At 35.6% G+C, this 13,924-nt stretch overlaps 1 long non-coding RNA gene across 1 annotated transcript in view; it reads left to right on the top strand.

Moving 5' to 3' along the window:
• The window catches only part of LOC118351987 (uncharacterized), a 70,398-nt gene that overhangs the window by 53,860 nt on the left and 2,614 nt on the right, over positions 1 to 13,924 (top strand). The window contains exon 3 of the long non-coding RNA XR_004808330.2: positions 4,780 to 4,904. This is a non-coding gene — a long non-coding RNA (uncharacterized LOC118351987). The remainder of the gene's footprint in view (positions 1 to 4,779; positions 4,905 to 13,924) is intronic.

Raw genomic sequence — 13,924 nt, 5'->3', positions numbered from 1 at the left:
AAGACAAAGTAAAACAGGATTGGTATAACTATAGAAGTATACAAGTTACTCTTACACTTGATAGTTGGGAAAAGGAAGAAAGTGGATATCAGGTAGAGATAATTTAATTTATAGTAAAGTTTCTAACTTTAAAACATCAATCTTATCCTTGCCCCATAAATAATAGTAGTGATACAAAGACATTACAACATGTGAAAACAAAAACTATAATTTAGCTATATACTAAATAACTAGTTTTGATGCAATACGCACAAAACTTAATCAATATAATATTTGTGATTAAAAAGCCTTAAAAATTATGTATTATTCCAAGCACACCATTGGTGCCTATTGAACAAATTCCACAGTTCTCAATTATCTGGATGAGGGCTATTAATGGTAACATCCAATTGATGTAAAAATACCCCTAAGGTTTCCGCATCTATCTGATTCTCCAAATTTCCAAATTCTCCTAAAATGAAGCTTTATTTTCTTATTCTGTTGGAAGTTTTAGAATAAGAGAGAACAGAAAGCCTCATCTGCTGGTGGGAGGATAACTCTGAGAGCCCACCCTCTCTCTTTTTTGGTAATTAGGAACTTTGTAATAAACAGGCTTGAAGAAAATGGTGATCAGAAACAGGAATGTGGAGTGGGCTCAGGACTAAGCCAGAGATCAATTCACAGTTCCCAGTTCACAGAAGGAGATGGTCTAAAGGCAATCTGGCCTGGGAAAGTACTTTCTGCACATTTGAACTTATCAAGGGAAATTGACAGTTTATATCAATTCAAAAGAGGACAGTTTAACAAGATAAGCAAATATTATAGACTTGAAACCCATAATTTTTGTTATGTAAAGTTGCTTAAGATATCTCTTCACTCATTTCAACCAAAAATTATTTATGAAATAATTTCAAATTGATGCTTTTGAACATAGCAGTAGTTATGACTACTTGAAACCAAATAAATTCTCTGTTCATTTTTGTTTTGTGGTTGTTAGCTAGATAGCTAGAAAAAGCTGTTCCTAGTTAACCAAAACTATTAAAAAATTAATATTATATTATTCATAATACTAATAAAAAACATTGAAAACACATTTCTTGAAAGTACATCTATCTAAGATAAATGCCAGAATTCTAGGAAATTATGTTACATTTTGTTAAAAATAAACAACATCTGGGGCACCTGGGTGGCTCAGTGGCTGAGCATCTGCCTTCAGCTCAGGTCATGATCGTGGGGTCGGGGATTGAGTTCTGCACTGGGATCCCCACACAGAGCCTGCTTCTCCCTCTGCCTATGTCTCTGCCTCTCGGGGTCTCTCATGAATAAATAAATAAAATCTTAAAAATAATATAAAATTTTAAAAAACAACATCTATGTGAACAGCAATGAAGACAGCAATTGCATTGGTAACACTTCATTTTTTTAAAAAAACATATGTTAAATATATTCTTCAATTTCTGATATCCTGATTCCAAACGTGTACCACATTATGGACTGAGGAATGAGAGAAATGTCTGTGCTGGTGGAATTTTTTCTCTTGCCCTTGTATTTTCGCCAGTCTGCTACCAGGATCATCAAGTGATTATCTCTCTGAAACACATGTTAGACCTAGTTTAGAGGACTTCTGACATGATTGCATACCGTCTGAATCTATGGGCCTCCTTCAAGTTTTGAAGAGTTTGACAATTAGTTACCTTCAGGAGGAGTTAAGAATGCTGGCTTTAGAATAAACCCACTCAAGCAGTCATCTCACTGTTCTGAGAAAAGCACCCCCTAAAGGGACCATAGATTTAAAAACACATAACCAGCCAGTTTTTTTCTGGTAGTAGCTTTGATGTTAGAGACCAAGCAAACACACCTGGTGCTGACTTTAATGTATGTTGAGTATTCTTTGTATGTCAACCAAAAGACAACAAAGACAAACCCTCCAAACCCAAAGGATTATTTGATATCATGATAAATTTCATTAGTTTCCATTTAAAAATAATAATAAATCTTCCATTTAAAAATAATTATCTGCAAAGATTCATTTTAATCTCATTTTTCCTCTCTTCTTCCTCCTTGACTAAATGTGCCAACATTCTCATTTCACTGTCCCCAAGGAGCTGTACTTACAAGGAGAGCAATGTGGATCATGCCACCATGGAGCAATGGAGCTCTACAGACTCTGTCTCCTACATAACACTTGCTCTCTGAAAGGGGGAAAAATTAAGTAGAGTGGACAAATGTGAGAAACGAAGGATAACATTTTTTATTATCCACTATGTGAAGGATGCCATACTTGGAAATTTTTACATACCGATTACATGAAACAATTTAATCTTTTCAACAATTTTAAGAGATAAATATCGTTACCATTTTACAAAGAGGAAGAGGCACTGAATCGCAGAAAGGCCAATAGACACCCAAGGTTACACAGCTAGTTAGTAAAAGAAACAGAATCTGTATAGGATTAATCCCAAATGCCCTGTGTTCCTACCACACGAAGCTGACCAATACAATTCCGTCAAATTTAATTGACCATGCATCTACTGTACCATATCTGTTCTTCAAAAAATTAAAGTAATTTTCTTCTGACATATGCTTTGGGGTTTTGCACAATCTCTACATATTTTCTCCACTTCCATGCATAATCCTCCAGAGAATAAAACCAAACATTTGTATTCAATTATTTTATTCAATTATTTACCATATATATAGTTGCCATTTTATTAAACTAGAATATAAATGAAGATTAATGATTTGGTTCCATTTTGTTTTAGCAAATAGAGGCATTATTGCTGATATTCTTTATTCATTACTAAACTTGATTTTTGGCCTGTTACCGCAAAGACTATTTTATTCTCCTAATTGAATTGGCATTATTCCTGATTAAAACCATTTTAATAAGTTATACTAAGTACTTGAAATATCGTCTCAAGTGTAAATTATTCTTTTCTATGTAAGGCAATTAATTATCTGAGCTTTTTCAGTATGTTATTAAGTATAAGCACTATTTTCAATAAACATTAAGTTAACCCTCTTAATTTAAAAAAATGGTTATTTTAGACTACTGCTACCAAGCAGATTACAATTTCCTGAAATATTGCCAATAACCTCATACCACTGAACTGCCGCTCTCTCACAGCACTTTAACATGCTCACTTGCTTTCAGGCTCCACCTGGCTCCTCCTTTGTAAGGATGATATGAGCAACACTTTCCAGTAATTTTCCACTTGTACTTATTTATTTTTGAACTTCATCTATGCCAATTAAAAATCTACATCACTTCGAAATTCACCTTGTCAGCTTCTACACATTGAAACTTAGAGAAAGGCACTATCCTGCCTGGATAGTCTTAGGAACCGGTATTATTTTGATGTTCTTTATCTCCTACCCTCCCCCATATTTTCAGTGTTTCCATGGTTTTATTCCCCAAGCTTCAAACACCTCAACACTTCCAGATCCTTTTATGTCAGCAGAGGTCCTCCTCTCATGCTATACTGAGGACACTTGGCCTACCGTGTGAAAGCATCTTCACTTACCAAGTTCCTATACACTCTGGCTTTGTTACAAACAAGACAAAAATCATCTGTGAACAGAAAAGCTTTCACATACTGTTTCTAAACTCTTTTCTTAAAGGGATGCCAATTGTTATGCCAATTGTAACTTGAAATGCTGCAATTTTGATTCCTTTATCCTGACTCAGAGATATTGTTCAACTCTCTTCCTCATTTCTTACATTATCACTCTTTATCGAGTGCCCTTCTTTGCTTTAATTTTTTTTTAATTTTTAAGTTTTTTTTTTTCTTTAAGTAATCTCTGTACCCAGCATGGGGCTTGAACTCATGACCCAGAGATTAAGAGTCGTAGGCTCAGGACACCTGGGTGGCTCAGCGGTTGAGCATCTGCCTTTAGCCCAGGGCATGATCCTGGACACCCGGGATCAAGTCCCATGTTGGATTCCCTGCATGGAGCCTGTTTCTCCATCTGCCTGTGTCTCTGCCTCTATCTTTCTGTGTCTCCTATGAATAAATAAATAAAAGTTTAAAAAAAAAAGAATTGTAGGGTCTTGTGGCTGAAGCAGCCAGGCACCCCTAAAAAAATTCTTGCATGTACTAATTAAGAACATCTGGTCAAAGATTTAGTATTTTGCTTCAGTAAACCACCTCTCCATCAGTGTCCAACTTATCTCCTCTACCTCACCACCAGTTTACATCACCTCTAATAGAATCGTGGACTCAGGATCAGAAGGGACCTGGCTTCATAAAGCCCAGTCTGGAAACTTTACCAAAAGGCAGGAATTTTGGTGTTCTTTTAAAATTTCTATTAGAGAATGAACTTTTTAATAAAGCACCTTGTTTTCTTTCAATGTATCTCTAAGTACTATTCTACTTTTACTATAAGGGTTTGTCTACCTATCCTATGGAATATATTCCCATTTGTTGAAGTCCTATAGCCGTATGGAATAGCTCTAACTATGCTCTTAGTTGCCTTACATTATTTCTCCCAAAACCTAATTATAGGTATCCAAAGTTCCATCTTGTCTTCCCATATAATCTCTTACAGTGAATCCATCTCTTCTTAAAACAGTCCAGAGCTCCATATCACATTTCTAACTCCTTAATCACATTCCCATATAAATATTCCAGTGGCCCACCAACTCTAATAGTAAAAAACCTTCTTTGCCTAAACTCCAGTCCTAATCCTTTACATCTCTATTTAGTATATGAGTAATTGGTTCTTTTCCTTTTTCTTACTTTCTGCTTTCAAATAGCTTAGAAGTGTTGATGACTCTCTACTTTATTTTATTTTTTTTAGTCCCAGAACTGCAACAAAGAGCAAAGTAGTCCCCGCCAGCTGGGAGCTGACCTGGCACTACCAACTGGCCTTCATGTTGCTAGAAGCCAGCCCATCCGCCCCAGCCAGGCCACAGGGTTCTCATGGTGAGTATAGTAATTTTATGGAACAAGGCCAGTCTGTAGCTGTGATGGAACTAAACAAAAACAAGACCACTCCATTATCATATCTATACACTGAGAAACAAAACATACTCATTGTGCAAACCACAAAAATGACCAAACGCCCCCACCCACCTCCCCCGATCTTGGCTAATATGAATGACTTCTGCTTCTTTCCTAAATTGCTACTTTCACCTTGCTTTATTATTTCACCATTTAGATAACAATGATTAGAATACAGTTACAGGTTGAATTATGGACCAAAAAAATATGTTGAGATCCTTCTCTAGTACCTCAGAAAGTGATCTTAACTGCAGATAGGGTCATCATGGGTATCATTTGTTCAATAGCAATGAAGTCATATTAGAGTAAGGTTGGGTCCTCCTTGAAAGAGGAAATGCTGGTTAATTCTATGTGAGGGCAGAAGAAGAGACTAGTGACACAGCTACAAAACAAAGACTAAAAGCCACCATCAGAAGCTAAGGGGCAGTGAAGGATTCTAGCTAGAGTCTCAGAGGTTGATGGTCTTGTGCACACCTTAATTTTCAACTTCTAGTCTCCAGAATGGTGAAAAAATACATTTATGTTGTTTTAAACCTTCCAGCTTGTCAAACTTTGCTACAGCAGCCCCAGGAAACTAACTTAGATACAAATCCTTAGATACAAATCCCAAAATTACCCTGGCTCCCAACAACATTGAATCCATAGGTAAGCTCCCCCCAAATCACATTACACAAGGTCAAATCCTAGTCTTACCTAATAATCTCTTACTGAAATGCTGTATGACTTCTCACTAAGGACACTTCCTGTCGCAAAAAGTCAGCAAACTCAACTTTGTTCCACTACCTGATGGTTTCTAACAGAAGTGCAGTGAAATCTTTTTTTTTTTTTTTTTTTTTTTTTTTTAGTGCAGTGAAATCTTCCTCCTCATTCATACTTTTTACCTCACAATTGAAAAGTTGTAGCAGGTTCCTAACTATCATTACGCCTTAAGTTTTGACTATATTAATTTCTGATCTAATACTTAATATGCCAGTTAATCTTTCTAAGTATGTTCTGAGAGGTTTTAGTGATGTCCAGTGAACCATGACTCAGGGATTAGTGTAATCCCTTCTCATCAGCACTGGCCTGTGACCTGCCTGACTCAATAGGATATAGCAGAAGTTATGCTGTGTCAGTTTCCAGGCTAAGCCTTATGAAGGTTTGACATCTTCCAATTTTGCACTCTGAGGCAAATCAGCTCCCATGCATGAAGTCTGAATACTCTGAGGTCTTCATTTTTATGGACAAGAAGTATACCTGATAATAAACAAAGGCTCACATTGTATTTCTAAGCATTTGAAAATTATTAATCAAGCTAAAAAAATCATTTAAAAAAAGTCTGTCCTCCCTAATGTAGAAATACAGCTTATTCATATATATGAATAAGCTGGTAGGTCAATTTTGAATATGCAAATTCTCAGAATCCTTGGATTTCTGTGCTGGGATTGAATGATGTGGGAATAGTAGGCCTATGCTTCTGGCTCTCATTTCTCTGGATCCATGTGCTTTGTCATCCCTCTTCTCTTCTCTTTTCCAGTCTGTTCTGCACTACAAAGGAACTCATACACATATCCAAGATCCACCCCTATCCCCACCAGAGTTGCCTTTGAGTTAATGACTCAACATTAGCAGACCTTCAGGAGGACAGAAGGTCCTCCCCTTGAATTAGGCTCAAGATTATTTTTTTTTAATTTTTATTTATTTATGATAGTCACACAGAGAGAGAGAGAGAGGCAGAGACACAGGCAGAGGGAGAAGCAGGCTCCATGCACCAGGAGCCCGACGTGGGACTCGATCCCGGATCTCCAGGATCGCGCCCTGGGCCAAAGGCAGGCGCCAAACCGCTGCGCCACCCAGGGATCCCCAGCTCAAGATTATTTGGTTGGGAAATTCAATGTTCCAGTTCACTCTACTTGCTTGGGGCTGCTGGGACAGAGGAAGGATCTGAATTATGGTTTACTCTGGCCTTTAAGTGCCTCATCATATGGGGTAGCATAAGACTGGAAGGAGACAAGAGCATGACTTCATAAGCTGTAGGCTCCAGGACAAGACTTTCATAATAGGTTTACAGTTAGTGCTGAGTACTGCTTTCACATCTTATGAATTGTGTCTCATATACCATGACAGAAACCATTATTTTAGTGATTATGAGTGAAATGTCTTCTGTATAGTAGAATATTAAGACTATTTCTAGATCCAAATGTGCTAAGTGAAATTTACCACTTATTTTATAGCCCCTACTTAGAGTCCCTGTTCCAGCACGAGGATTTGTCTTTACAGCCATATTTCTACAGGATAACAGGATGCATGCTTCAAAGCTGAATCAATATCTTGAAGAAAAAAATATAAAATAATTTAATTTATTGTGAAACATCTTTATTTCTCAGTGAGTTACTAAAGTGCCCTATCATATTTGCATTTCAAATAATTTTTTTGATTAGATACTCCCATTGTGTCTTACAATTTTAACATTTCAATAATAGTCAAAAGTTAGTGTGCATGCAGATCATCAATTTTAGTTATTTGCAATATTAACAGTAAATATACAAGAACATATATTAAAATTATTCATAATTATTTTTGAACAGTGCAAAAATGATGTGTAAAATATTCTCCAAGATATGTATACCCAGTAAGAGCTTGCTTAAAGCGTAGGATCTATAATCACACCTTTATTCATCTGTTACCATGCTAGAAATCTTACCTCAAAATTATATGTTGTCAAGAATGGTAAGTAGCATGTCATTTGCAGCTCTGCTAGACTTTCTTAGTTTTGGGGGTCAATTTGTATCCATGAGTTATGAAGAAAATAGTCACTAAAGACTACTTTCAGCTCTAATTTCAGATACTAATTTAAAAAGCATGTCATCAGGTATAAGGAGACTTTGGAGATACTGGAATATTGATTTAAAGTGTATGTTTTTATTATCTTCACACTTTGAAAAGTCTTCCAATTTTTTTAATCCCATGCTTCGATGTACTCTTTCAGTATGTCCTCATTATCATTTCTTTCACAGACGTGTGACAAAAATTATCAGTTGATGGGGAGAAGTTAAATTCAGAGACTGACACATTGGCTTTTTAATCCTATTAAAAAATCCTAAAATCTTAAAAGTCTTATTTTATATTAAAAGTTATCACATTTTGGCTGTGACTCTTAGTTGCCTCAAGCTACAAAACCCATGGTGGTAACACTGGCTGCAAGAGGCCCACTGAAATATTAGTTTCTCTTAACCTTGTATTAAATACCATGAGAAAATATCTGTAGCTTTGTCCTCTAATTCAGACATTCTTTTATTTTTCTTTTATTTATTTATTTATTCATAAGAAGCACAGAGGGAAAGAGAGAGAGAGAGAGAGAGGGGCAGAGACACAGGCAGAGGGAGAAGCAGGCTCCATGCAGGGAGCCCGACGGGGGACTTGATCCCGGGTCTCCAGGATCACACCCAGGCTGAAGGCGGCGCTAAACCGCTGAGCCAATGGGGCTGCCCCCTAATTCAGACATTCTTAAGAACATGTGTTTCATTAACCATGAGAGCCTTCCAGATTTGAAAAAAAAAAAAAATATATATATATATATATGTTTTGATCCTACATCCATTTATTCAAACAGGTATCCAAGAAAATGTAAGTGGTCATGATATTTTAACAAGTGACTTTCACTATTCTTTTTAACACTGACTCCAAATAAAAAGAATATTTTTGACTGATAATTATTTTTTGATTAGTGCGGTTTTGGGATTGATATTCAGATGCAAAATCTTTTATGTCTATATTAAGGTTTCTGCTGCTCACATAGTAGTTTTGTCAATACTGACCAAGAAGTATTAGGAATTTTTTATTCATGACAGACACAGAGAGAGAGAGAGAGAGAGAGGGAGAGAGGCAGAGACATAGGCAGAGAGAGAAGCAGGCTCCATGCAGGGAGCCTAATGTAGGACTTGATCCCAGGACTCCAGGATCACGCCCTGGGCCCAAGGCAGATGCTCCACTGCTGAGCCACCCAGGTGTCCAGTATTAAGAATTAAAGAAAATATTCCTGTTCCTGTAACATATATTCTCAATGCTGAACAGATCAAAAAGTCATTAAGCATTTTTCCTTCCTGTGTCAAAACACATTTACAAAAGATGGCATATTCTCTCCATACTAGTGTGTTTACCCATTGTAAGCTAAATTATCAGATAGCCCAAACTCTTGGTGTTATTTGCTCTTGCACATTATATGTCACTGCTTTGAATAGTCAAGCATGTAATTTGGCAAGGTTATTTTCCAGAACCTCATTTTGTCCCCGAATGTATTATGCGTTATTACCTTTGTAGGTGGCTTAGAAGCTCCTAGCAATTACCTTAACCTTACATTTCAAATTTGTGAAATGTATAGGAGAATAATTGTTTCATCCCTTCTTTCCCTGGGACCAAAAAATGACCTGTAGACTAATTGATGGTGTGTTGAGTATCACATTTTTCAAAACACTGCCTTGACTTCAAGATGTAAATACAAAAAAAAAAAAATGTAAATACAAAATAATATTTGTAGTACATTGAATGTGGGTATGCTATGTATTTTAGATACTTCTCTGGAGGAATTAAAATCTAAAATATATGGGTAAAACTATACTTTTACATTTCATTCATTTGCATTTAATATTAAACTTAAAATAATTTTATTGAATGAAATACAGATCCTTAAAACATATACATTTTAGTCTCACTTATTGTCAAAGTAGTGCTATAGTATACATACAAATTCACAGTATCTAGCAAGCTTGCCAGCTTGCTAAAGTACAAATATGTGGATTTATAGCATCAATAGAAAATTTTTTAAATCTGCCTCAAAAAATGTGGAAAAAGACATTATACTTCCTTTACATTAAGGAGTTATTCTAAATCAGTGTTTACTAAAGTTCTCAGATAATAAGAAAAAATGTTAAATATGCATAATCTGTTTTAATGTTGGATTGGTGTCCAGGAATTGGATTTATAAATACTGCCCCACTCAAATTTTGACAGACAGGATAGTCTTAGGCTTAAGAGCACAGATTCTATATAATGGTTTGATAATCATTTGCTTCTTTGAATTTAGGTACAATAATTTATCTTTCTATACCTGATTCTTCTCAATTGAAAAATTGGATATTAATAATGTGGATACTAAATGAATTCCTATACGAAAGTACTTAAAATGACTGTCTTACCATAATTGCTCTAAAATCAATAGGTTTTATTACTACTACTATCACTGTAAGTCAATTATTTAAAAAACAAACATAGGCAATGTGCTTGATGAGGATTTGAGAAAGTGTAAAATGAAATTTTCTCATTTCTTTTTCCAAAATTCCTATCTTCAGAATGCACAGAGCTTTTGTGTGTGTGTTTGTGTGTGTGTGTGTGTGTGTGACAGATGCATGCATCCATCCACCTTCTCGTTCATTGTGAGAGTCCTGAGAAAATAATACTGATCAGATAATAATACTGATCAGATAAACTTGAGGCTCTCATGGGGTTTACACTTGAGTATGTCTATACTACTAATCAGCAAAAGTTTTTATTTCTTATACATTACTTAGAAAAAAGAGTTTTTTTCCTCTGAAAAAAACCCAGAGATGTATTTATGTATTTATGAAATGTCTAATTGATCATAATTATCAAAATAGTTAAGAAAAAATAGTTTTTCAGAGATGAAAAGTATCCTTTACCATCATACTGACATTTCAGAGATATTAGAAAAAAATATTTTTTAAAAATGTACTGGGTCAGGGACAGATGAAATGATTCTGTAACAATCTAGACTAGATGATATATCTGGATTTTTAAACAGATTATAGCAGAAACAGAAGTGAAGTCTACCCTGAAATATGGGAAGTTTGATAACTATAAATTGGTTTTGGAAATAAAATAGTATCAAAGTAATATCAGATGTCATACTCAATGATATTCAACACGCTATCCATAGATGTGTAAGTGGAGGTAAGTGTAGTAGGCCTTACACTGTGGTTACAATATATTAACAGACCTTCTGAATTCTACTTCTAAGATGCATCTTTCCACAAAATGACAAAGTAAATTGTCCTACATTCCCAATATATGTGTAAGGCATCTTTGATGAATATGATTATGTCAACTCACTGAATCAGAGGTTAGAAGCTATAATTATGAGAATAGCATTCTTCTTGATTATGTGCATCCTAGATCTCAGACTTATAGTGGTGAAAATATACATGATTTATCAAGACTAACATGACAGAGGAACTTAAGATTCTAAGAATAGTGATTCTCATCAACGCCTATGAAAGGATGAAGTGATGTTTAAGGAGAGCAGATATTATTAAAATTTAACTGCCTAAGGGCAGAGTATGAAAACTAGACAAAAGGAGGCAAAAAAAAAAAAAATCTAAAATTGTCCTCAGTGGCTTTTTGTGGCTGAGTGGTTTAGCACTGCCTTCAGCCCAGGGCATGATCCTGGACACCCGGGATCGAGTCCCACATCAGGCTCCCTGCATGGGGCCTACTTCTCCCTCTGCCTCTCTCTCTCTCTCTCTCTCTGTCTCATGAATAAATGAATAAAATATTTTTTAAAATAAACAAATAATAAAATTGTCCTCAAATAATAGACAAAGGTTACTGTACTAGAATCTGTCCTTACTGATGGTTCCATAGAAACTAGCCTAATTTTGAACAAACCATTTCTGAGTTGACTTTTTTATAGTTGGCCTTGTTGTATCCTGACATATGCTATAATCTATAGCACTATTAGAGAATATTTATAATATGTTTTTTATTTAAGATTTTATATATTTATTCCTGAGAAACACAGAGACGCAGAGACATAGGCAGAGGGAGAAGCAGGCTCCATCGATCCTCAGATTCTGGATCACACCTGAGTCAAAGGCAGATGCTCAACCGTTGAGCTACCCAGGTGTTCCTATAATACGGTTTTAAACACTCTGTAATACTGGTAGTAGATGAAACAACCTGATAAACAGTCAGTCCAGAAACTCAACCCCCCTTCCCCCCATTTTATTTTTTGCTGCTCTTACAAAAAAAAGTCTGGAATGAATGCACTATATATCCATATGGGAGAAAGCTAAGATTGGTGAAACATTTTGTAATATGCAACCATCGCATAGGTTTTCTTTTCACAAGACTCAACAATGTTAAGCTAATTTCTTTGATACTTATGAGGAAATAGGAAATCAGAAGTTGGGCACTTCATCAATGATCACTCATGTAGTGAGTGCTGGAAAAAGCTGGGAGAACGTTTGCGGGGGCCTTTTATAGGCCAGTTCCTGTATCAGGTTCTTTTATAAGCATTACTCTTTTAGCTTTTTCTATCCTGTGAGAAAGACGCAAAATGTAGAAACAAACAGGTTAGAAAAAATACATTTCTATCTGGGTTCCAGAGTTCCCCGTATTTAATCAGGCTGACTCACACTAACTAAACTCACAAAAAAAAATAAAATATATATCAGCAGATAAATTAATATACTAATCCTCAGTGAGCAATATACCTGTCACACAAACTAATACTTGCTTGGGTGGCCAAAAAATCAATTTGGCAAACCAAATCATGGTCGGAAGGTTTTCCTGTGAGCATGCAAATCACAATAAGGAGAGTGATTTTACATGCTTCAAATATTACAGAGCATCAGGCTCTGATTGCTTCATTTGCAGATTTCCATCATTGAAAGATGTCTGCCATAAGCACCAAGACAGCAGAGTTTTATGTCACAACTCTATGTTCCTTGCACAGTGCAGAAGGTGAACGGCCAACCTTGCTCCCCGGTTACTCAATTTTCTTACTCTATTTCTGACTCCTCCTCTTCCTCTTTCTCCTCTTTGACCTTCTCCTCCTTCTCTATGATCTATTCTTTTATTTTTTTAAGGTATGCTAAAATTATCTAAATAATGTAAAGTCTCACAATGTCCTGGAGCCCAGTCTCTACTTCTGTCATTCACAGAAAAATTTTATGTATGATCTTATTTTTCATAGTATATTATCTATTATTTATTTATTACTTAATGTTTCTTATTATGCCCTACAGTTTAATTTTTATAAGGTGTGCAAAGTAAAATGAATTTCAGTTCAATATAATCTAATATGAAAACTCAAAATAATAGTGATGTTAACATCATATAATTTTCTGGAGAGAAGTAGTCCAAGGCATGCATGGTGGCTGTTTGAGGACATGAGGAAACAATCTATTTCTGATCTATCCAATTTAAGTCTCGGTTTCCATCATCAGCATTACCTCAAGATACAAGATGATTATCAGAGAACTATCCAGAGCAGTGCTTTCCAAACTACATAGTATAACATCATTAATGTGATCTTTGCATAGAAAAGCTTGTTTGGTTTTACCCACCTCCACATGTCCTAACTAATAAGGGCATGGAGCACTGTTTGATAGAATCAGAGAGTTTACCAGGAATCCTGAAATCGACTTCCCTCTCTTCCACATAGTGGCTGTATTATGCTACTCCCATAGCCCCAAAACCTTCAGTTTCCTCTTATCTATTATGGATATAATGTATCTGTTTAATGAGGAACATCGAGACAGAAAATGAAACTGTTTTTGGAAGCATATAGTACAAAACAAATCAACTGAATATATTTTTAAGCCCTGCATTATGTTTAAAAAAATAATTTCATTTTTCCAAGTTGAAGTTACTCTTTAGTCAGAGCCCATTCCATCTGAGGAAGAAAGACATAATCTTTGTAAATCCAGGATATGCTTAGTCAGTTTCACTACTGGAACAAGTCACTTCAGAATGTTCTCATCTCTTTTCACCCTGCTGTTAGGAGTAAGTTGAGGCCCTCTAACATGTTGGATTTGATTGTATTGATCAGCATTCATCCATTCTGCCTTTTCAGGCCTCCAAGCTTTGTAGGATGTTCTATTGCTCATCAATTTTGGAAATACAACTGCTAAAGACTCATCTCCAGAATTATTCCCATGTACAAT

The sequence above is a fragment of the Canis lupus genome, chromosome 22 (assembly GCF_003254725.2).
Source record: "Canis lupus dingo isolate Sandy chromosome 22, ASM325472v2, whole genome shotgun sequence".
Taxonomy (NCBI): domain Eukaryota; kingdom Metazoa; phylum Chordata; class Mammalia; order Carnivora; family Canidae; genus Canis; species Canis lupus.
Note: the sequence above shows the minus strand (reverse complement) of the source record. Positions and strands in the feature narration are given on the sequence as shown.